This window comes from Rutidosis leptorrhynchoides, chromosome 5 (genome assembly GCF_046630445.1).
Source record: "Rutidosis leptorrhynchoides isolate AG116_Rl617_1_P2 chromosome 5, CSIRO_AGI_Rlap_v1, whole genome shotgun sequence".
In the NCBI taxonomy this organism is placed as follows: Eukaryota; Viridiplantae; Streptophyta; class Magnoliopsida; order Asterales; family Asteraceae; genus Rutidosis; species Rutidosis leptorrhynchoides.
Window position 1 is genome coordinate 81,085,296 of NC_092337.1, and position 22,866 is coordinate 81,108,161.

The window sequence follows — 22,866 nt, forward strand, 5'->3', positions numbered from 1 at the left end:
CCCATTCTGAATTTTTATTTTTTTTTAGGTTTTTACAAAATGAAGACTGCCTGTGAACTAAACCATGGTCTAATGCTACACGCTTTGATCACTAAACGAAATAATGACATACTACCGAGTGAATTAGTATCAGTAATCAGAGAAAGAATGGACGGAGTTAGAAAAGAATCCAGATGCGAAGATAATAAATTACAATTTGGTAAAGGAAAATCAAAATCCGCAGCGAAAAGAAGAGCACGACACCTAGAAAGATGTCACAAATGCGGAAAATGGTCACATGGAGGTAAATGTTCAAATAATCAAACCTATTCAAATACCGAATTTGTTACTTTATGCAGAGACGGACCGTTCATATGTTTAGAAGAAAAGACACTGAATGCTCGAGGTTACGCCTATGTAGCCATGGAAAACCAATTAAACCGACTATCTTATGAATGGGATAGATCATATAACTAAGAAATCTATTTCACAGGTATGTCTGTACAGTTTTTATTTTTATTTTTATTTTTAACCTTTTGATAATAAACGCTAATTTATTCGCTAAAAAGTATTAAATTGGTATTGAATAAAATTAGGTTTGGCGACCGAAATTATTGATATCATTCAAAAATTTATTACATCACTGCGAAATTTAACGTTTATTCTTAAGGTATAAATATCTTTAATCAATCAACCCAAAATATTTCAAAAATTCGTCATGAGTTAAATTAGGTCTTGGAACCGAAATTACTTTACCGAAAAGAGGGGCGCATATTTTTGATAATATTTGATTGATTAAAGTGGGATAAAAAGCCAAAAAGATTTTTAATTTTATTTTTACCATGTTTTTAAAATTAATATTTAAATCTTAAATTAATATTGTAAACTTTGTAAAAACAATATTTTTAAAATTGTAAATATTTGAAAAATTAATATAAGTTTGGTGTGAATTTTTAATATTAATTTTGAATTTTATATTTAAGTTGTGTGAATTTAAAAACAAAAATTTACTTTATCTCATTAAGTTAAAAATATGATTTTTAAAATTCATCGTAAGTTGAAGACTAGGTCATTGAACCGAAATTGCTTTACCCGAGGGAGGGACGAGAGTTATTATTATCATTATTTTTAATCTTATTGAATTAAAGTATGCCAAAAACATTAAAAAAAAAACCCTAAAATCTTAGCTTTTAAAACAATCGCTACAAAAAGACAAATTTTAAAATTTTGTCGAATGACGGACTAGGACATCGATCCGAAACGACCTCGTCCTAAAAAACAAGAGAAACAAATTTTTAAAATTAATTAATATTTTTTTATAAGTTAAAGATTTCTAAAAAAAAAAAATCCAATATGTTTGGAAACTTTGGTAAAATTTAATCATTTTTCTATGCAAATCACCCTCAATAATTTAAATTGTTACTGATTTCTTGCAAATGAGGGCATTGCAAGATCTTAAGTGTGGGAAGGGGTTAAATTCTTTCGGATTTTAAAATTTTTATCTTAAACACTGGGTTACCATTAAAAATACTAGTAAAGCAGTAGTTGTATTAGAATCTAGTGTTCTCTGATAATAAAGAACAGCCCTAGTCTTATATACTGACTACCCAATTTTAGTAAAAATTTTCAAAATTTTCAATTAAATGAACTCAAAATCATGTTTATACATATTTATGAACGATAAAACTAGGTTTTAACACCGAAATTATTGTAACCTCGGAAAGGACATAAATTGAGAAACAAACCAAAATGTTAAAATTCATTTAAGAACAGAATAGAGGAGAACAAAAAGGCAAATAAAAGAAAATAAAAGTCAAGTGTGGGAAAATTTACCAAGTTATTTTAAACATATGTAACATATTTCTGTAACAAATAATTTAAGATACTTTTGTTTTGGACTAAATTGACCGTTTTACCCGTAATATTATAATAAAGATAAAAAGATGGATCTACACGATGAATCAATTCCATCATTAAAAGGAAGTAAAGTCTTCCGAAAAAGACACGCGCTTCTTGATTTAGGTCAAGAAGTTGTCATCCAGACCAGCTGTAGGTTGACGAAAAATCTAGAAAAGTCATCACTAAAATCAGCAGGAAATCCACGGACCTCAGCATTAAACAGGGTCGCCAAGTGGTCAGACTTATCCTAACCATGAGAGGATCTGTCTTGTAAAATGGGGAGGACGCCGTGCAAATTAGCTTGATAAGACTAATGAATCAGACCCCCAGAAAGGATAATCTCCTTAAAGAGTAAAAATCAGCTTTTAAGACTGATATTACTCAATCCTAGAGATTGACCTTAAAGATTGAGAATTCAAACTCATGGAATTCGATGATATCTAAACTCGAGCTTGAACGAGAAAATATTTTGATAAAAAATACAAACCGATTTGTTTTCTGAAAACCCATTTTCAATGCGTTCATTACCATTGAACGTAAAATCCTAGGAATTCACCTGGAATTCATTAGGTCATCTGAACCAAATCGGGTGTCAACCGTAAGAACGGTGGTTGCATAGCATGGTCGGAGACAGGACCTTGTGCCAGACCGAAAAATCATAGGATGATCTTTACTATTGCTCCTACCAAGGATAGTACTAGCATCCGACACGTAATTAGACCATGAACAAATGCATGTCATTAGACATTGCCTTAACAGTTTCTTGTTCATCGCTTTCCTTTACAACCGGACGGTAGTTTACCGAAAGGTAATATACTGAACAAGTAAATTGGATGTGTGCTATTCGATACCGGGATAGCAGTGGATTACACGAGCCTAAAAGTTTTAGCCAAAATATTGATCCACAAATATATTTTGCAACACCAATGATGGATCAAATCAGAAAACTTGTCTAGGGTAAAATCTAGCTTGAATTTTCAAAAGATCAAATGTTTTCATAAAGATCCAATTTCCTTAAAGGATCTAAATTTTTATAGTCATGTGGGACTGTAAACCGCCTTTCAAATGTGCACTTTGCTTTGGAAACCGAAAGTAAATCGGCTATTTGATTGCCAGTGTCGTTGACCTAAACCCGAGGCAACTATAAAAGACACACCCACCTTTAACCACATCGTTACTACCATTGTTTATACCGCCGTATTGAAGTCACTGATGTACAAAGTGTGAAGAATAAAGAAGTGATTCAAGTGTTTTTCAAGACTAAATTGCTTGAGGAAAAGCAACGCTTAAGTGTGGGAATACTGATAAGGCTAAAAAGGAACATATATTTCATAGCATTATCCCCCAAGAAAGACAAGATTTTAGTTGCAATTGTTCCATTTTCAAGTAATATTCGTTTATATTAAATAAGTGCGAAGACAAAAGGCGAAAACGATGAATTGAAGACACAAAGGTCCAAAAAGCTCAAAAGTACAAGATACAATCAAAAAGGTTCAAATTATTGATGAAGAACGTCTAAAAATGACAAGAGTACAAGTTACAAAACGCAAAGTACACGATATAAAATTGTACGAAAGGACGTTCGAAAATCCGGAACCAGAACATGAGTCAACTCTCAACGCTCGACGCAACGGTGTAAAAATTACGAGTCAACTATGCACAAGAATAAAATATAATATTTAAATAATTCATAATAAGAATAATATTAAATAATAAAAAGTTGTTAATTGAGCATAGTTCAGGGGTCGTAAATGAAAATTCAATTTCAGAATTCGCCTATAAAAGGCAGTGTATTCGATCGATATAGGACCACCTTTTTCTATCCTAAATCTATCTTTCTATTTATATATCTTTCCCCTTAATATCAAATATCAATATCTATATTTTATAATTCTCTATCATAATGTTAATGTAATCAGATATAACAATAATCTTAATTTTAATTTTAAATTATGATAATAATAAGATTTATGATAGAGATCGTTTGAGTGTGTAAGTCGAAATTCTGTCCGTGTAACGCTACGCTATTTTTAATCATTGTAAGTTATGTTCAACCTTTTTACATTAATGTCTCGTAGCTAAGTTATTATTATGCTTATTTAAAACGAAGTAATCATGATGTTGGGCTAATTACTAAAATTGGGTAATTAGGCTTTGTACCATAATTGGGGTTTGGACAAAAGAACGACACTTGTGGAAATTAGACTATGGGCTATTAATGGGCTTTATATTTGTTTAACTAAATGATAGTTTGTTAATGTTAATATAAAGATTTACAATTGGGCGTCCCTATAAATTACCATATACACTCAATCGGACACGATGGGCGGGGAATTTTTATTTACGAATAATCGTTCATTTAACCGGACACGGGAATGGATTAATAGTCACTAGAATAATTAAAACAGGGGTGAAATTATGTACAGGGACACTTGGTATAATTGATAACAAAATATTAAAACCTTGGGTTACACTCAGTTGACATCCTGGTGTAATTATTAAACAAAGTATTAAAATCTTGTTACAGTTTAAGTCCCCAATTAGTGGAAAATTTAACTTCGGGTATAAGGATAATTTGACGAGGACACTCGCACTTTATATTTATGACTGATGGACTGTTATGGACAAAAACCAGACGGACATATTAAATAATCCAGGACAAAGGACAATTAACCCATGGGCATAAAACTAAAATCAACACGTCAAACATCATGATTACGGAAGTTTAAATAAGCATAATTCTTTTATTTCATATTTAATTTCCTTTATTTTATATTTAATTGCACTTCTAATTATCGCATTTTTATTGTTATTTTATTTAATTGCACTTTTAATTATCGTACTCTTTAATTATCGCAAGTTTATTTTATCGCACTTTTATTATTCGCAATTTCATTATCGTTATTTACTTTATGCTTTAATTTAAGTCTTGTATTTATTTTTAATATTTTACATTTGGTTTTAACTGCGACTAAAGTTTTAAAATCGACAAACCGGTCATTAAACGGTAAAAACCCCCCTTTATAATAATAATATTACTTATATATATATATATTTGTATTTTTATAAAAGTAAACTAATATAGCGTTAAGCTTTGTTTAAAAAGATTCCCTGTGGAACGAACCGGACTTACTAAAAACTACACTACTGTACGATTAGGTACACTGCCTATAAGTGTTGTAGCAAGGTTTAAGTATATCCATTCTCTAAATAAATAAATATCTTGTGTAAAATTGTATCGTATTTAATAGTATTTCCTTGTAAAAATTAATAGTATTTTATACCCCTCTGCTTTGACATCACACACACACACACACACACACACACTATTATGAACGTATTTTTCCAGTAGTTAATCATCATCTTCATCAAAAATCACTTCAAGAATCAAGCTATAATCATCATAGGAAGAACACTTCAAGAACACTTCAAAAATCCCTTCAAGTTTACTAATTTACTTCCAAGCTTTCTAATCCATTCCAAGTAATCATCTAAGATCAAGAAACCTTTGTTATATACAGTAGGTTATCTTTCTTATTCAAGGTAATATTCATATTCAAACTTTGATTCAATTTCTATAACTATAAACTATCTTAATTCGAGTAAAAATCTTACTTGAACTTGTTTTTGTGTCATGATCCTACTTCAAGAACTTTCAAGCCATCCAAGATCCTTTGAAGCTAGATCATTTCTTGTCACTTTCAGTAGGTTTACCTACTAAACTTGAGGTAGTAATTATGTTCATAACATCATTCGATTCATATATATAAAACTATCTTATTCGAAGGTTTAAACTCGTAATCACTAGAACATAGTTTAGTTAATTCTAAACTTGTTCGCAAACAAAAGTTAATCCTTCTAACTTGACTTTTAAAATTAACTACACACATGTTCTATATCTATATGATATGCTAACTTAATGATTTAAAACCTGGAAACACGAAAAACACTGTAAAACCGGATTTACGCCGTCGTAGTAACACCGCGGGCTGTTTTGGGTTAGTTAATTAAAAACTATGATAAACTTTGATTTAAAAGTTGTTATTCTGAGAAAATGATTTTTATTATGAACATGAAACTATATCCAAAAATTATGGTTAAACTCAAAGTGGAAGTATGTTTTCTAAAATGGTCATCTAGACGTCGTTCTTTCGACTGAATAACTACCTTTACAAAAACGACTTGTAACTTATTTTTCCGACTATAAACCTATACGTTTCTGTTTAGATTCATAAAATAGAGTTCAATATGAAACCAAAGCAATTTGATTCACTCAAAACGGATTTAAAATGAAGAAGTTATGGGTAAAACAAGATTGGATAATTTTTCTCATTTTAGCTACGTGAAAATTGGTAACAAATCTATTCCAAACATAACTTAATCAACTTGTATTGTATATTATGTAATCTTGAGATACCATAGACACGTATACAATGTTTCGACCTATCATGTCGACACATCTATATATATTTCAGAACAACCATAGACACTCTATATGTGAATGTTGGAGTTAGCTATACAGGGTTGAGGTTGATTCCAAAATATATATAGTTTGAGTTGTGATCAATACTAAGATACGTATACACTGGGTCGTGGATTGATTCAAGATAATATTTATCGATTTATTTCTATACATCTAACTGTGGACAACTAGTTGTAGGTTACTAACGAGGACAGCTGACTTAATAAACTTAAAACATCAAAATATATTAAAATTGTTGTAAATATATTTTAAACATACTTTGATATATATATGTATATATTGTTATAGGTTCGTGAATCAACCAGTGGCCAAGTCTTACTTCCCAACGAAGTAAAAATATGTGAAAGTGAGTTATAGTCCCACTTTTAAAATCTAATATTTTTGGGATGAGAATACATGCAGGTTTTATAAATGATTTACAAAATAGACACAAGTACGTGAAACTACATTCTATGGTTGAATTATCGAAATCGAATATGCCCCTTTTTATTAAGTCTGGTAATCTAAGAATTAGGGAACAGACATCCTAATTGACGCGAATCCTAAAGAAAGATCTATTGGGCCTAACAAACCCCATCCAAAGTACCGGATGCTTTAGTACTTCGAAATTTATATCATATCCGAAGGGTGTCCCGGAATGATGGGGATATTCTTATATATGCATCTTGTTAATGTCGGTTACCAGGTGTTCACCATATGAATGATTTTTATCTCTATGTATGGGATGTGTATTGAAATATGAAATCTTGTGGTCTATTGTTACGATTTGATATATATAGGTTAAACCTATAACTCACCAACATTTTTGTTGACGTTTAAAGCATGTTTATTCTCAGGTGAATACTAAGAGCTTCCGCTGTTGCATACTAAAATAAGGACAAGATTTAGAGTCCATGTTTGTATGATATTGTGTAAAAACTGCATTCAAGAAACTGATTTCGATGTAACATATTTGTATTGTAAACCATTGTGTAATGGTCGTGTGTAAACAGGATATTTTAGATTATCATTATTTGATAATCTACGTAAAGCTTTTTAACCCTTTATTGATGAAATAAAGGTTATGGTTTGTTTTAAAAATGAATGCAGTCTTTGAAAAATGTCTCATATAGAGGTCAAAACCTCGCAACGAAATCAATTAATATGGAACGTTTTTAATCAATAAGAACGGGACATTTCAACACCAACTACCAATTTCATGTGAAAAGTAAAAACAATTCAAAGGCCACATGCGCCACATGCAGTCTTTTATTCTTTGATTTCACACCATCCCAAATGTGAAAGCAAATAACCACCCTATTTTCTTTTTGACTTCTTTATTTTATCATGTATTCCATATTCAACATAAATGTGAGTCACCTATTTTGACTACCGTCCAACAATCTCCACCTTGACGAACATTTATCTTCTTCGTCATCGAAAATACTAACACAAAGTATTTTCACCATTGGCCTCCTTATCCCCACTGCACATACCTTGAATCACCTCGGTTCTGAACCCTTATTCAAATAACACGGCCAATAATTATGTGCAACTAACCCTGTCAACTTACCTAGTTGACACCGGAGAGGAGTCTCGAATCACCTCTTCCACCACAGTAGGATTTTCCTTCTCACCATCGTCTACCTTAGTCAAACATATCCCAACATGTTCCCGACCTGTTTCCTGCGTGCACCCTTTTAAAACCTTCGAGACATGAGTACATTTTGTACTCACCACCAGACGATATAAACCCTCATACTTCTCTCCCTTCATCAGGACCTTCACGCCACATGTGATTTTCATAACTCCACCTATGGCCGAATAGCCGTATCCTTGAGAATCCAACACGCATAAGGAAATTAGATTCTTGCACATCCTTGGTGCGTACGCCACACCACCAAAAGCGTAAGCAGCTCCGTGAAACAATTTTATTTTCACCATGCAAACACCCTCAATATCACATGTTGAACCATCACCTAAAGTTATCACCCCACTTTCTTTAACATTAGCTTATCAAAATAAGCTTCCTTGGAACACACATGCATCGTATAACCAGAATCTAAAATCCATTCATCTTGAGCAGAAGTAGAACTTTTGGAGATTGTGAGAACATCTCCCACCAGTACAATAACTGCTACCACAGCCGATGAACCCCCAGATTTACCTTCACCATTCCTCCAGAGTGGACAGTCCGTCCGTAGTCACCCCACTCATGACATTTATAGCACTGGATACTCTTCAAGTCGTCTTCTGATCTAGACCTACTGTTATCACTAGATCTCTTCTTGGCAAACCTTCCCCTTCCATGACTAACCATAGCAAACCCATGCTCAAAACGGTCATCGGATCTTCGTCTCTTATCTCGCGAACTGGGAAGAGATGAAAGAAGAAAAAGGGTCTTATCTTCTTCCTCCTTTAAACCTCAACTTATTCAGGTTGATTAACCAGACCATTAAACACATCCATGTGTTCAATAATATACCAATCGTCATCCGCCATCTCAAATGGCTCCACCTTAAATTGCATACCGCCGTTTCTCGCCATCTCCAAACAAAAAACTATCTGAAACACCTGGATGCTCTGATACCACTTGTTATGACAACTTGCCTAGCGCATCCACACTAGCGGAAGCGAGGATATAATTTGTTTGAGACAAACTTACGAGAAATAATAGAAAGCAAATAAAGTAACTGATAACACGACGATTTAATGTGGTTCGGCAAAACCCTGCCTACGTCCACCCCAAGAGTCTCCTTTATTCTTATAATATAAAAAAACCCGGTACAAAAAAAGTACACTATGAGTTAAATCAAAACCCAAGCCCCTTAGATTTTAGCATAAAATCTAAGTTTCTCGTACACTCTTTTACACTCCTTACAAGTATAAAACTATCAACCTCACAAATACACACTCTCCGTTGATATTATCGATCAACTGTGTTTTCCCTTTGTGATACTTTGATCCTCCCTGGATTTGATCCCTCTGGATACCTTCAACCTTCTGCATGAACATCTATATATATGCGCGTACATGTGGCTACACCAACTACCAATTTCATGTGAAAAGTAAAAACAATTCAAAGGCCACATGCGCCACATGCAGTCTTTTATTCTCTGATTTCACACCATCCCAAATGTGAAAGCAAATAACCACCCTATTTTCTTTTTGACTTCTTTATTTTATCATGCATTCCATATTCAACATAAATGTGAGTCACCTATTTTGACTACCGTCCAACAACTAGTATACTCACCACATGAGACATAGAAACTTTGTTGTCGCATAAGTCGAAACCAAAGGGAAGGGCTACTATCAATCCAGTTGTCGCCATATATATCATATATCTTCTGCAAGGCTTTCTCAATATCATCCTAAAAATAATAGGCTATACCAAGACGTTGAATTGCATCTATCAACTTCAATAACTTCGTATGTTCGCTTGACATATCCAAGGCTGCAATGATATTGTTCCTCACTTCTTTCTTCAAATCTTTGACGATTTGTTCTACCCCGACTTGCTCTGCTTGCTACATTCGTTCACCAGAAATGATCATCAAACTTGTTTAAGCCATAACTAAGAGCCAAGTGGCTAGGACCTGAAATCCTTGCAAGAAGTCTCGGGTTAGAATGTCGTGGTGGTCAGGGAATGTTTGAAAATTGAAACGACTCGTCCATATTACTATAAATGCTGTACGTTATTCATTGGTCCCATAGCGAGGTATTTGACCTCTATATGATACATTTTATAAAATATTGCATTCGTTTCATAAAAAGACACACCCTTATTATACATAATGCATGTTTTAAACAAGTGGGCGATCATTTAAGAAATAATCCCCATAATACATCGGTTTCCAAATACTACACACGTGACATAACAGTCAAATATAATACATGACAAAGGTTTTATTGAATGAAACACTTCATTTAAACAAAAGCATGATACTCCATGCACAGCTTACTCAGATAATGCAATAGCGGAAGACTTTCTTAAGGACCTGAGAATAAACATGCTTAAACAGTCAACACAAAAGTTGGTGAGATATATAGGTTTAAAGCTAGCATCGATATAAATATAGACCACAAGATTTCATAGTTATAAATATTTCAATAAAGATATTCTATAAGTTGTTGAGCGCTTCGGTAACCATACTTAACCATAAATGTAGCATATTCCCTTTATTATGAAATCTCCCTACACTGTACCAAGTGTAGTAAAAATGAAGTATTATGCAACCGTTTACGATATAGAGCGACTAGCCCGGTTGGGGTTGTCAAACCCGATAGATCTATCAATAGGATTCGCGCTTACATGTTCTTACAACATGTAAATATTAGTTACCAAGCTATTAGGGAAGATATGCAATGTGGTACAACTCAATATTTTTAGTACTTGCGTCCATGGCGTAAAACATAAAATGCATGTATTCTCATCCCAAAATATTTTTAGAGTTTAAAAATGGGACTATATACTCACGGTAGTAAAAGTATATTAATAATAAGTTTTCAGCTTATTAAAAATATGGCCGTCGTCCTTGGATTCACGAACCTATAACAATAATAATGATTCAGATAATAATACGACATGTGAATAAAATAAAAAAATTCATAGAATACTTATATATTAATTTTTAACATTTTTATGTTAGTAGTCCTTTGTTAGTAGTCCGAAATAGTCCGAAATGTCCAACAGTCCAATAATCGGTATATATAATCTTAGAATTACCCCTCGAAGTATTGTATACGTATTGTATTTACATCAACCCATAGATGTATTGTATACATATTGTCTTAGAATTTATCAAAACGTATTGTATACTTATTGTCTTAGGATTTATCAAAACGTATTGTATACTTATTGTCATGGAATGTACCAAGATTATTATATATATATACAATCTTGAAATTAACTAATATTATAATATTTTATTATACTAATGATAATATGTCCAAATACATATAGGAAAAGTTAGCAAGGATATGGTTAATATAGTTTTTACAATATAAATTTTTAGCAGATTTTGTTTTGCTCGCCAAATATTCATTACAACTCCGTTTAAAGTAAATCAAATTGCTATGGTTTCATAATGAACTATAATATTTAGAACTAAACTGAAAAAGTAGTGGTTATAGTCGGATTTACAGGTTACAAGTCATATTTGAAAGAGGTAGTCATTTCCGTCGAAAAACGACATCTTGATGACCATTTTGAAAAACATACTTCCACTTTGAGTTTAACCATGATTTTTGGATATAGTTTCATGTTCATAAGAAATATCATTTTCTCAGAAGAACAACTTTTAAATCAAAGTTTATCATAGTTTTTAATTATCCAACCCAAAACAGCCTCCGATTTTACTACGACGGCATATGCCCGGTTTTACGGTGTTCTTCGTGTTTACAGGTTTTAAATCATTAAGTTAGCATATCATATAGATATAGAACATGTGTTTAGTGGATTTTAAAAGTTATGTTGGAAGGATTAACTTTGTTTGCGAACAAGTTTAGAATTAACTAAACTATGTTCTAGTGATTACAAGTTTAAATCTTCGAATAAGATAGTTATATATATATGAATCGAATGATGTTATGAACATCATTACTACCTCTAGTATAGTAGGTAAACTTACTGAAAATGATGAGAAAGTAACTTGAGCTTCAAAGGATCTTTGATGGCTTGGAAGTTCTTGAAGCAGAATCATGACACGAAAACAAGTTCAAGTAAGATTATTACTTGATTTAAGGTAGTTATGTTTATAGGAATTAAACCAAAGCTTGGATATGATTATTACCTTGATTAAGAATGAAAATTTACTAAGATTAGATGGAAGTTCTTGATCTTTGATGAGTTGTTGGATTGGATTAAAAAGATTGGAAGTAATCTTGCAACTTCTTGATTCTAGGTTGTTTTTATGATGATTAAAGCTTGTAATTGAAGCTAAATGATGGGAAAAATACTTGGAGATGATCAAGTATGAATTTAGGAGTATTTTGAGAGAGAATTAGGAGTGTAAGTATGAGAAAATAGAATGAAGAAATGGTGTGTATGCATAAAAACGTTTTTAGTTTATAAAGAAAGAAAAGATTCCTAATTTTGTTTTCTTGCTAAATAATTCATGCTACTTGATAAATGGTTAGTTCCACATGTTCCTTAATCATTTAAGGCTACTAAGGAGCAGATTTTTATTGGTATATACCAATAGTAAATACATCTAGAAGCTGGGTATAATACGAGTGCAAATACCGAGCGAATACGAGTATAATTCTTGATGAAAACAAATGGGAATACAATTGTGATTATTTTTGTTAAGTAAGAGTGTTTTGATATATGTATTGAAGTCCTTCAAATGTGTATTAATGCATCTTAATACACTATATATATATATATACGTTTTAACTGAGTCGTTAAATCATCGTTAGTCGTTACATGTAAGTGTTGTTTCGAAACCTTTAAGTTAACGACCTTGTTAAATGTAATTAATCCCATTGTTATTATATCTAATGGGATGTTAAATTGTTATATTATCATGATAACATAGTGTGTTAATATATCTTAATACGATATATAAATATTAAGACGTTATTACAACGATAATCGTTACGTATATATATCGTTTCGAAATCCTTAAGTTAGTAGTCTCATTTTATGTATATAGTTCATTGTTAATATACTTAATGAATGAGATACTTAATTATCATTTCATCATGTTAAATATATATATATATATATATATATATATATATATATATATATATATATATATATATATATATATATATATATATATATATATATATATATATATATATATATATATATATATATATATTATCATGTTATTTACAAGTTATAACGTTCATGAATCATCGGACAAGTTGGGTGATCACACGTTTACATAAAATTCGTTTCAATTAATCAAGTGTTAAAAAGTTTGATTGCTTAATATGTTGGAAACATTTAATCATGTAAATATTAATATTGTTCAATATATAATCATGGAAAAATCCGGGTCATGACAGTACCTACCTGTTAAAGAAATTTCGTCCCGAAATTTGAAGTAATACCTATTCAATGGGCGGTGTTTGTAAACAGCTGTGGATATTTCTGTTTCATTTGGTCCTCTCTTTCCCAAGTGAACTCAGGACCTTTTCGAGCATTCCAACGAACCCTAACTATAGGTATGTTGCTTTGCTTGAGCCGTTTGACTTCACGATCCATGATTTCGACAGGCTCTTCTATAAAATGCAGTTTCTCGTCGATTTGGATTTCTTTAAGAGGAACAGTGAGGTCTTCTTTTGCAAGGCATTTTCTTAGGTTCGAGACGTGAAAAGTATTATGTACTCCAGCAAGTTGTTGTGGTAGCTTAAGTCGATAAGCCACCGGTCCAATACATTCGATGATCTTGAATGGTCCTACGTATCTTGGGTTCAGTTTACCCCTCTTACCAAAGCGTATCACACCTTTCCAAGGTGACACCTTTAACATAACCATGTCATCAACCTAAAATTCTAACGGCTTCCTTCGAACATCAGCATAGCTCTTTTGACGACTTTGGGCGGTCTTCAATCTCTCCTTGATTTGCACAATCTTTTCAGTAGTCTCCTGTATGATCTCGGGACCAGTCAGTTGTCTGTCACCTACTTCATTCCAACAGATAGGGGATCTACATTTTCTTCCATAAAGTGCTTCGAATGGTGCAGCATTAATACTCGTATGATAACTGTTGTTATACGAGAATTATGCTAATGGTAAATATTTATCCCATCCGTTTCCGAAAACGATCACACATGCTCTAAGCATGTCTTCAAGAGTCTGAATGGTCCTTTCACTTTGCCCATCGGTCTGAGGATGATATGTAGTGCTCATATCCACACGAGTCCCTAGAGCTTCATGTAGTGATTGCCAAAACCTTGACGTAAACCTACTGCCGAGATTAGATATAATGGAAATAGGTACTCCATGTCTTGAAACAACTTCCTTCATGTATAATCGTACCAATTTCTCCATCTTATCCATTTCCTTCATAGGTAGGAAATGTGCAGATTTGGTGAGACGATCGACAATTACCCAAACGGTGTCATAACCCCATGCAGTCTTTGGTAGCTTCGTGATGAAATCCATGGTGATACATTCTCATTTCCATTCTGGGATTTCTGATTGTTGAAGCAAACCTGATGGTTTCTGATGTTCCGCCTTGACTTTGGAGCAAGTCAAACATTCTCCAATGTATGTTGCAATATCAGCTTTCAAATTTGACCACCATAAGTGTGCCTTAAGATCTTGATACATCTTTCCAGCTCCGGGATGTATCGAGTATCTCGTCTTATGTTCCTCATCCAAAACCAATTTTCTTAACCCTTTAAACTTCGGTACCCAAATACGTCCATTAAAATACCGGGTTCTGTCTTCTCGTATCTCAAGTTGCTTGACTAAACCCATGAGCATCTCATTTCCAAAGTTTTCTTCAGTAAGAGCTCCTCGTTGAGCCTCCTTTATTTGTGTAGCCAGGTTTGTATGAATCTTCATATTCATTGCCCGTACTCGAATCGGCTCTCTTTCCTTCCTGCTTAAAGCATCGGCTACTACATTTGCTTTCCCGGGATGATAGTGAATTTCACAATCATAGTCATTTATCAGCTCCACCCACCTACGTTGCCCCATGTTCAGTTGTTTTTGGTTGAAGATATGTTGAAGGCTTTTATGGTCGGTATACACAGTACATTTAACCCCGTACAAGTATCGTCTCCAAATCTTTAATGCAAACACCACTGCTCCCAATTCTAGATCATGAGTCGTATAATTTTGTTCATGAATCTTCAGTTGTCGGGATGCATATGCAATAACCTTCTTTCGTTGTATGAGGACACAACCAAAACCTTGTCGCGAAGCGTCACAATAAATTACAAAATCATCGTTTCCTTCAGGTAACGATAGAATAGGCGATGTAGTCAACTTCTTCTTCAATAATTGAAATGCAGCTTCCTACTCAGAAGTCCATTCGTACTTCTTCCCTTTATGTGTTAATGCTGTCAATGGTTTGGCTATCCGGGAAAAATCTTGAATAAACCTTCTGTAATAGCCAGCAAGACCCAAAAATTGGCGTATTTGCGTCGAAGTCTTTGGGGTTTCCCATTTTTCAATGGCTTCAACCTTCGCAGGATCTACCTGAATTCCTTGACTGCTCATGATGTGACCAAGGAATTGTACTTCCTTTAACCAAAAGGCGCACTTAGAAAACTTTGCGTATAACTGTTCTTTCTTCAACAGTTCCAGCACCAACCCTAAATGTTGCTCATGTTCTTGTTCATTTTTGGAATAAATAAGAATATCATCAATAAAGATGATAACAAACTTATCCAAATACGGACTGCATACCCGATTCATGAGGCCCATGAATACAGCTGGTGCGTTTGTCAGCCCGAACGGCAAGACTAAAAATTAATAACGACCATAGCGTGTCCGAAATGCGGTTTTCGGAATATCTTCTTCTTTGACAAGCAACTGATGATATCCCGATCTTAGATCGATTTTGGAGTAAACACGTGATCCTTGCAGCTGATCAAACAAGTCATCAATTCTCGGTAATGGGTACCGATTCTTGATAGTTAACTTGTTTAATTCGCGGTAATCTATACACATTCGGAAGGATCCATCTTTCTTCTTGACGAATAAAATTGGAGCTCCCCACGGTGAAGTATTCGGTCGAATGAATCCACGGTCCAGTAATTCTTATAACTAGCTTTGTAACTCTTTCATCTCAGATGGTGCAAGTCTGTATAGAGCACGAGCCACTGGTGCAGCTCCTGGTACTAGATCTATTTGAAATTCTACAGATCTAAATGGAGGTAATCCCGGTAACTCTTCCGGAAATACTTCAGGAAAATCTCTTGCCACAGGCACGTCATTGATGCTCTTATCTTTTTCCTTCGTTTTGACTTTATTAACATGTGCTAGGATAGCATAGCACCCTTTCTTCATGCACTTTTAGACTTTCAAGCAGCTAATGAGTTTTAGCTTTGAGTTACCCTTCTCTCCATATATCATTAATGCCGTTTTATCCTTACGAGGAATGCGAATTGCCTTCTTAGCACACACAACTTCAGCTCCTATTTTGGACATCCAGTCCATGCCGACTATTACATCAAAACTTTCTAATTCTGCGGGTATCAAATCAATTTTAAATGTTTCACCGGCTAACTTTATTTTACAATCACGACAAATTTTATCGGCTTTAATTAGTTTACCATTAGCTAAATCAATCATGTACTTAGCATCTAGAGGTAATGATGAACAATTCAATTTAGCATAAAAGTCTCTACACATGTAACTTCTATCGGCACCAGTATTAAATATAATAGATGCTGATAAGTCATTAACGGTAAACGTACACGTAACAAGCTCCGGGTCTTCACATGCCTCTCTAGCATTAATAACAAATGCTCTTCCCCATGCAGGTCCATTATTCTTCTCTGGATTCGGGCACTGGCTCTTAATATGACCCTGTTTCCCACACCCGTAACAAGTAACTGTAGCCAGGGCAGTTCTATTTGCATTGGTGGCAGGAGTCTTGGTGCCATTTGTATTTGTAACAAGAACCCAACAATCTTCAGCAAGATGACCCCCTCGATTACATTTGTTGCACACCACATTGCAAAAACCATTGTGATGTTTGTGACATCTGTTACATAAGGGATTACGCCCTTTGTAACCCAAGCTTACACTACCCGCACCTTGCATGGTTTCCTGTTTCTTGAGAGATTGTTGCTGGTGACCTCGATCACGGTTTCCATCCCACTTTCTTTTGTTATCCGATACCTTGGCATCGGTATTTGATGCGTTCTTATCCAGGATGATCTGATCCATTAGCTCGTTTGCCATGGTGATAGCTTCATGAATTGTCTTGGGTTTGGATGCTGTAACATTGGCCTTGATGTTCTTTGGCAGACCATCTTTGTACAATTCAATCTTTCGCTCTTCCGTTGGTATCAATTCAGGACATAACAAGGCCAATTCCATGAATCGCCTGTTATAGTTGGTAAGTTCCGTTCCGACAACTTTCAGATTTCGTAACTCGGCTTCCATCTTCCTAACCTCGTTCCTTGGGCAGTATTAGTGGATTAGCATATTTTTTAATTCCTCCCAATGAGTATCATATGCTTCATCTCCCCCTACAGCTTTTACATAGTTTTTTCACCATGTAAGTGCACCATCCTGTAATGTGCATGAAGCATACTTTGTCCGATCCCCTTCCGCACAACCACTGATTTTAAATACGGACTCCAGTTTTTCGAACCATCGGGTTAAACCGACTGGTCCTTCTGTTCCACTGAATGATGAAGGTTTGCAACCTTGAAATGCTTTATATGAGCATCCAACACGAGGGTTTGTGTTGTTTGCTACTGCTCTTGCCGCTTCGACCCAAAGCATTCGGTCGTTTACGCGTTGTTTGATAAGCTCCTCAATTTCTTGTTCCGTCATTCGATTTAATCGAGCCATATTTCTTCAATAAACATATAAGATAAATAATCACATAGAATATTATAGATGTAGCAAGTAATTAATGGTACATCGTGGCACATTAATAATATGAACCAATTATTATAAAAGCATTTTCTTCTTATTAGCGTTTTATAATTGTAGCTCGGGTAGTACCTACCCGTTAAAGTTCATACTTAATAGCTAGTACACAAATTAACTACTACAATCATGATAATATTCTATCATGAAAAACTTAATGCATTAATACTTTACGCTTATTGTTTTGGTACAATATTTTACAATAATTCAATACCACTATTTACATAAAACATATGTAAGATGAAATATAGCACATGATATATTATTATACAAGGCGTGAAGTCGAATAGCTACAAAAATAGATTAGAAACAACGAGGCTTCCTTGGTAATTCAAAGAAATCTGGGAAATCATAGAATTTTCGCTTCCCTACTGTCAGAGTGCGTATTTCAGCGGTAAGTCTAGGTTTTGGTTGGGTTTCAGTAGATGACATTTCTATAGTATTGGTAAGACAAGGTTGACTAGTTGTGGTAGTATCGGGAGCACTTGGTACAATAATTGTTTTATTAGTTTCTTCTTTTGGAATTTCTGGGTTGTCGATTATAGGTTCCTCTTCTGGTTCCTCTGGGAATTGTGAGTCTTCCAAAAATGCATCCGACTCCAGGTCATCATCGTCATCAGTTATATAGATGATTGATACACCTTCCTTCGGGTCATCTTCGTTATCAGATAAGTCGATGATTGGTACTTTTGCTGGAGATTCAACTTCGGAGTCGCTGAATGTGATAATGAGATTGGTGCTAGAAGTAGACATCTATCACACATTAACTACCACATTAGTAATATACCACATAATATTTATATGTTATAATATTTAATTTCCGACCAAAAATGATAAGTAATGGTTTTCAAAAACAAGTTCGGTCAAAGTCCAGACTCACTGATGTAACCTAACAAATACCGGTCAGACACACTAATGCAATTTCTGGTTCGCTAAGACCTCTACTCTGATGCCAACTGAAACGACTCGTCCATATTACTATAAAATCGGTACGTTATTCATTGGTCCCATAGCGAGGTATTTGACCTCTATATGATACATTTTAGAAAATATCGCATTCGTTTCATAAAAAGACACACCCTTATTATACATAATGCATGTTTTAAACAAGTGGGCGATTATTTAAGAAATAATCCCCATAATACATCGGTTTCCAAATACTACACACGTGACATAACAGTCGAATATAATACATGAGAAAGGTTTTATTGAATACAACACTTCATTTAAACAAAAGCATGAGACTCCATGCACAGCTTGCTCAGATAATGCAACAGCGGAAGACTTTCTTAAGGACCTGAGAATAAACATGCTTAAACAGTCAACACAAAGGTTGGTGAGATATATAGGTTTAAAGCTAGCATCGATATAAATATAGACCACAAGATTTCATAGTTATAAATATTTCAATAAAGATATTCTATAAGTTGTTGAGCGCTTCGGTAACCATACTTAACCATAAATGTAACATATTCCCTTTATTATGAAATCTCCCAACACTGTACCAAGTGTAGTAAAAACGAAGTACTATGCAATCGTTTACGATACTAGAGCGACTAGCCCGGTTGGGGTTGTCAAACCCGATAGATCTATCAATAGGATTCGCGCTTACATGTTCTTACAACATGTAAATATTAGTTACCAAGCTATTAGGGAAGATATGCAATGTGGTACAACTCAACGTAGAATATATTTTAAGTACTTACGTCCATGGCGTAAAACATAAAATGCATGTATTCTCATCCCAAAATATTTTTAGAGTTTAAAAATGGGACTATATACTCACGGTAGTAAAAGTATATTAATAATAAGTTTTCAGCTTATTAAAAATATGGCCGTCGTCCTTGGATTCACGAACCTATAACAATAATAATGATTCAGATAATAATACGACATGTGAATAAAATAAAAAAAATTCATAGAATACTTATATATTAATTTTTAACATTTTTATGTTAGTAGTCCTTTGTTAGTAGTCCAAAATAGTCCGAAATGTCCAACAGTCCAATAATCGGTATATATATAATCTTAGAATTACCCCACGACGTATTGTATACGTATTGTATTTGCATCAACCCATAGACGTATTGTATACGTATTGTCTTAGAAATTATCAAAACGTATTGTATACTTATTGTCTTAGGATTTATCAAAACGTATTGTATACTTATTTTCATGGAACGTACCAAGATTATTATATATATATACAATCTCGGAATTAACTAAGATTATAATATTTTGTTATACTAATGATAACATGTCCAAATATATATAGGAAAAGTTAGTAAGGATATGGTTAATATAGTTTTTACAATATAAATTTCGTCCATACAACGTTAATTTTAGCAGATTTTGTTTTGCTCGCCAACTATTCATTACAACTCCGTTTAAAGTGAATCAAATTGCTATGGTTTCATAATGAACTGTAGTGTTTAGAAATAAACTAAAAAAAGTAGTGGTTTATAGTCGGAGTTACAGGTTACAAGTCATATTTGAAAGAGGTAGTCATTTCCGTCGAAAAACGACATCTTGATGACCATTTTGAAAAACATACTTCCACTTTGAGTTTAACCATGATTTTTGGATATAGTTTCATGTTCATAAGAAATATAATTTTCTCAGAAGAAAAACTTTTAAATCAAAGTTTATCATAGTTTTTAATTATCCAACCCAAAACAGCCCCCAGTTTTACTACGACGGCGTATGTCCGGTTTTACGGTGTTCTTCGTGTTTACATGTTTTAAGTCATTAAGTTAGCATATCATATAGATATAGAACATGTGTTTAGTGGATTTTAAAAGTTATGTTAGAAGGATTAACTTTGTTTGCGAACAAGTTTAGAATTAACTAAACTATGTTCTAGTGATTACAAGTTTAAATCTTCGAATAAAATAGTTATATATATATGAATCGAATGATGTTATGAACATCATTAATAACTCAAGTATAGTAGGTAAACCTACTGAAAATGATGAGAAAGTAACTTGAGCTTCAAAGGATCTTTGATGGCTTGAAAGTTCTTGAAGCAGAATCATGACACGAAAACAAGTTCAAGTAAGATTACTACTTGATTTAAGGTAGTTATGTTTATAGGAATTAAACTAAAGCATGGATATGATTATTACCTTGATTAAGAATGAAAAGTTACTGAGATTAGATGGAAGTTCTTGATCTTTGATGAGTTGTTGGATTGGATTAAAAAGATTGGAAGTAATCTTGCAACTTCTTGATTCTAGGTTGTTTTTATGATGATTAAAGCTTGTAATTGAAGCTAAATGATGGGGAAAATACTTGGAGATGATCAAGTATGAAGTTAGGAGTATTTTGAGAGAAAATTGAGAGTGTAAGTATGAGAAAATGGAATGAAGAAATGTTGTGTATGCATAAAAACGTTTTTAGTTTATAAAGAAAGAAAAGATTCCTAATTTTGTTTTCTTGCTAAATAATTCATGCTACTTGACAAATGGTTGGTTCCACATGTTCCTTAATCATTTAAGGCTACTAAGGAGCAGATTTTTATTGGTATATACCAATAGTAAATACATCTAGAAGCTGGGTATAATACGAGTGCAAATATCGAGCGAATACGAGTAGAATTCTTGATGAAAACAAATGGGAATACAATTGTGATTATTTTTGTTAAGTAAGAGTGTTTTGATATATGTATTGAAGTCCTTCAAATGTGTATTAATACATCTTAATACACTATATATATATACATTTTAACTGAGTCGTTAAATCATCGTTAGTCGTTACATGTAAGTGTTGTTTCGAAACCTTTACGTTAACGACCTTGTTAAATGTAATTAATCCCATTGTTATTATATCTAATGGGATGTTAAATTGTTATATTATCATGATAACATAGTGTGTTAATATATCTTAATACGATATATAAATATTAAGACGTTATTACAACGATACTCGTTACGTATATATATCGTTTCGAAATCCTTAAGTTAGTAGTCTCATTTTATGTATATAGTTCATTGTTAATATACTTAATGAGATACTTAATTATCATTTCATCATGTTAAATATATATAAGTTCATATATATTATCATGTTATTTACAAGTTATAACGTTCGTGAATCATCGGACAAGTTGGGTGGTCACACGTTTACATAGAATTCGTTTCAATTAATCAAGTCTTAAAAAGTTTGATTGCTTAATATGTTGGAAACATTTAATCATGTAAATATTAATATTGTTCAATATATAATCATGGAAAAATCCGGGTCTTGACAAAAATGGTCACGGATTAATCCGGTTAGACCATGTACATCAGAGTAAGAACACTCGCCTTAGCTCCCAGGTAACTCGAACAGGAAAACCTCATCACATGCATGTAAATTATAAATGAGCGTTCATCTTATATTTATAGGTAATACATAATCTACGTACCTCATCGTCGTTGATGATAAACTGATCGCCCCATACGCTTTTGGGAACTTCACGAAGGGGGCGAATAACGTCTTTTTGTATAACAGACATGTTCTAGTACTGCTAGATTTGTGTATTCGTAAATGAGTTGCTCTTAATATAACATATACGGGTATTTAACTAAGCCTATTTAATTATTTATAGCAATGGGCATATCCTTTTTCTTAATTTATTTGTTAGTTAAAAACTAACTAGTTGTGGAGCCCTCGCTTCGCGCCGGAGGTTTCGTTTTGAATGCGAGTTAAAAAAAAGTCTTGATCTATTTTGTAAAAAATAATTTTTTTCGACATCTAACATTGAAGGGTTGTTCCTTTTGTGAAAGTTGCTTCTTTTAGTTTTTTTTTTTTTTTTTTAAAGTTAGTTGATCTATTTTATAAAAAAGAATGTTTTTCGACATCTTTTAGCAGCATTGAAGGGTTATTACTTTTATGAAAGTTGCATCTTTTATCGTTGAGGAAGGAAAAAAAAAGGTAGTTGATTTTTTTGTAAAAAAGAATTTTT

The 22,866-nt window shown here is 33.3% G+C and overlaps 1 pseudogene; it reads right to left on the reverse strand.

The window, feature by feature from the left end:
- Positions 1-22,416, reverse strand: part of LOC139848783 (beta-caryophyllene synthase-like) — a 92,710-nt pseudogene extending 70,294 nt beyond the window's left edge.
- Positions 22,417-22,866: the final 450 nt, after the last annotated feature.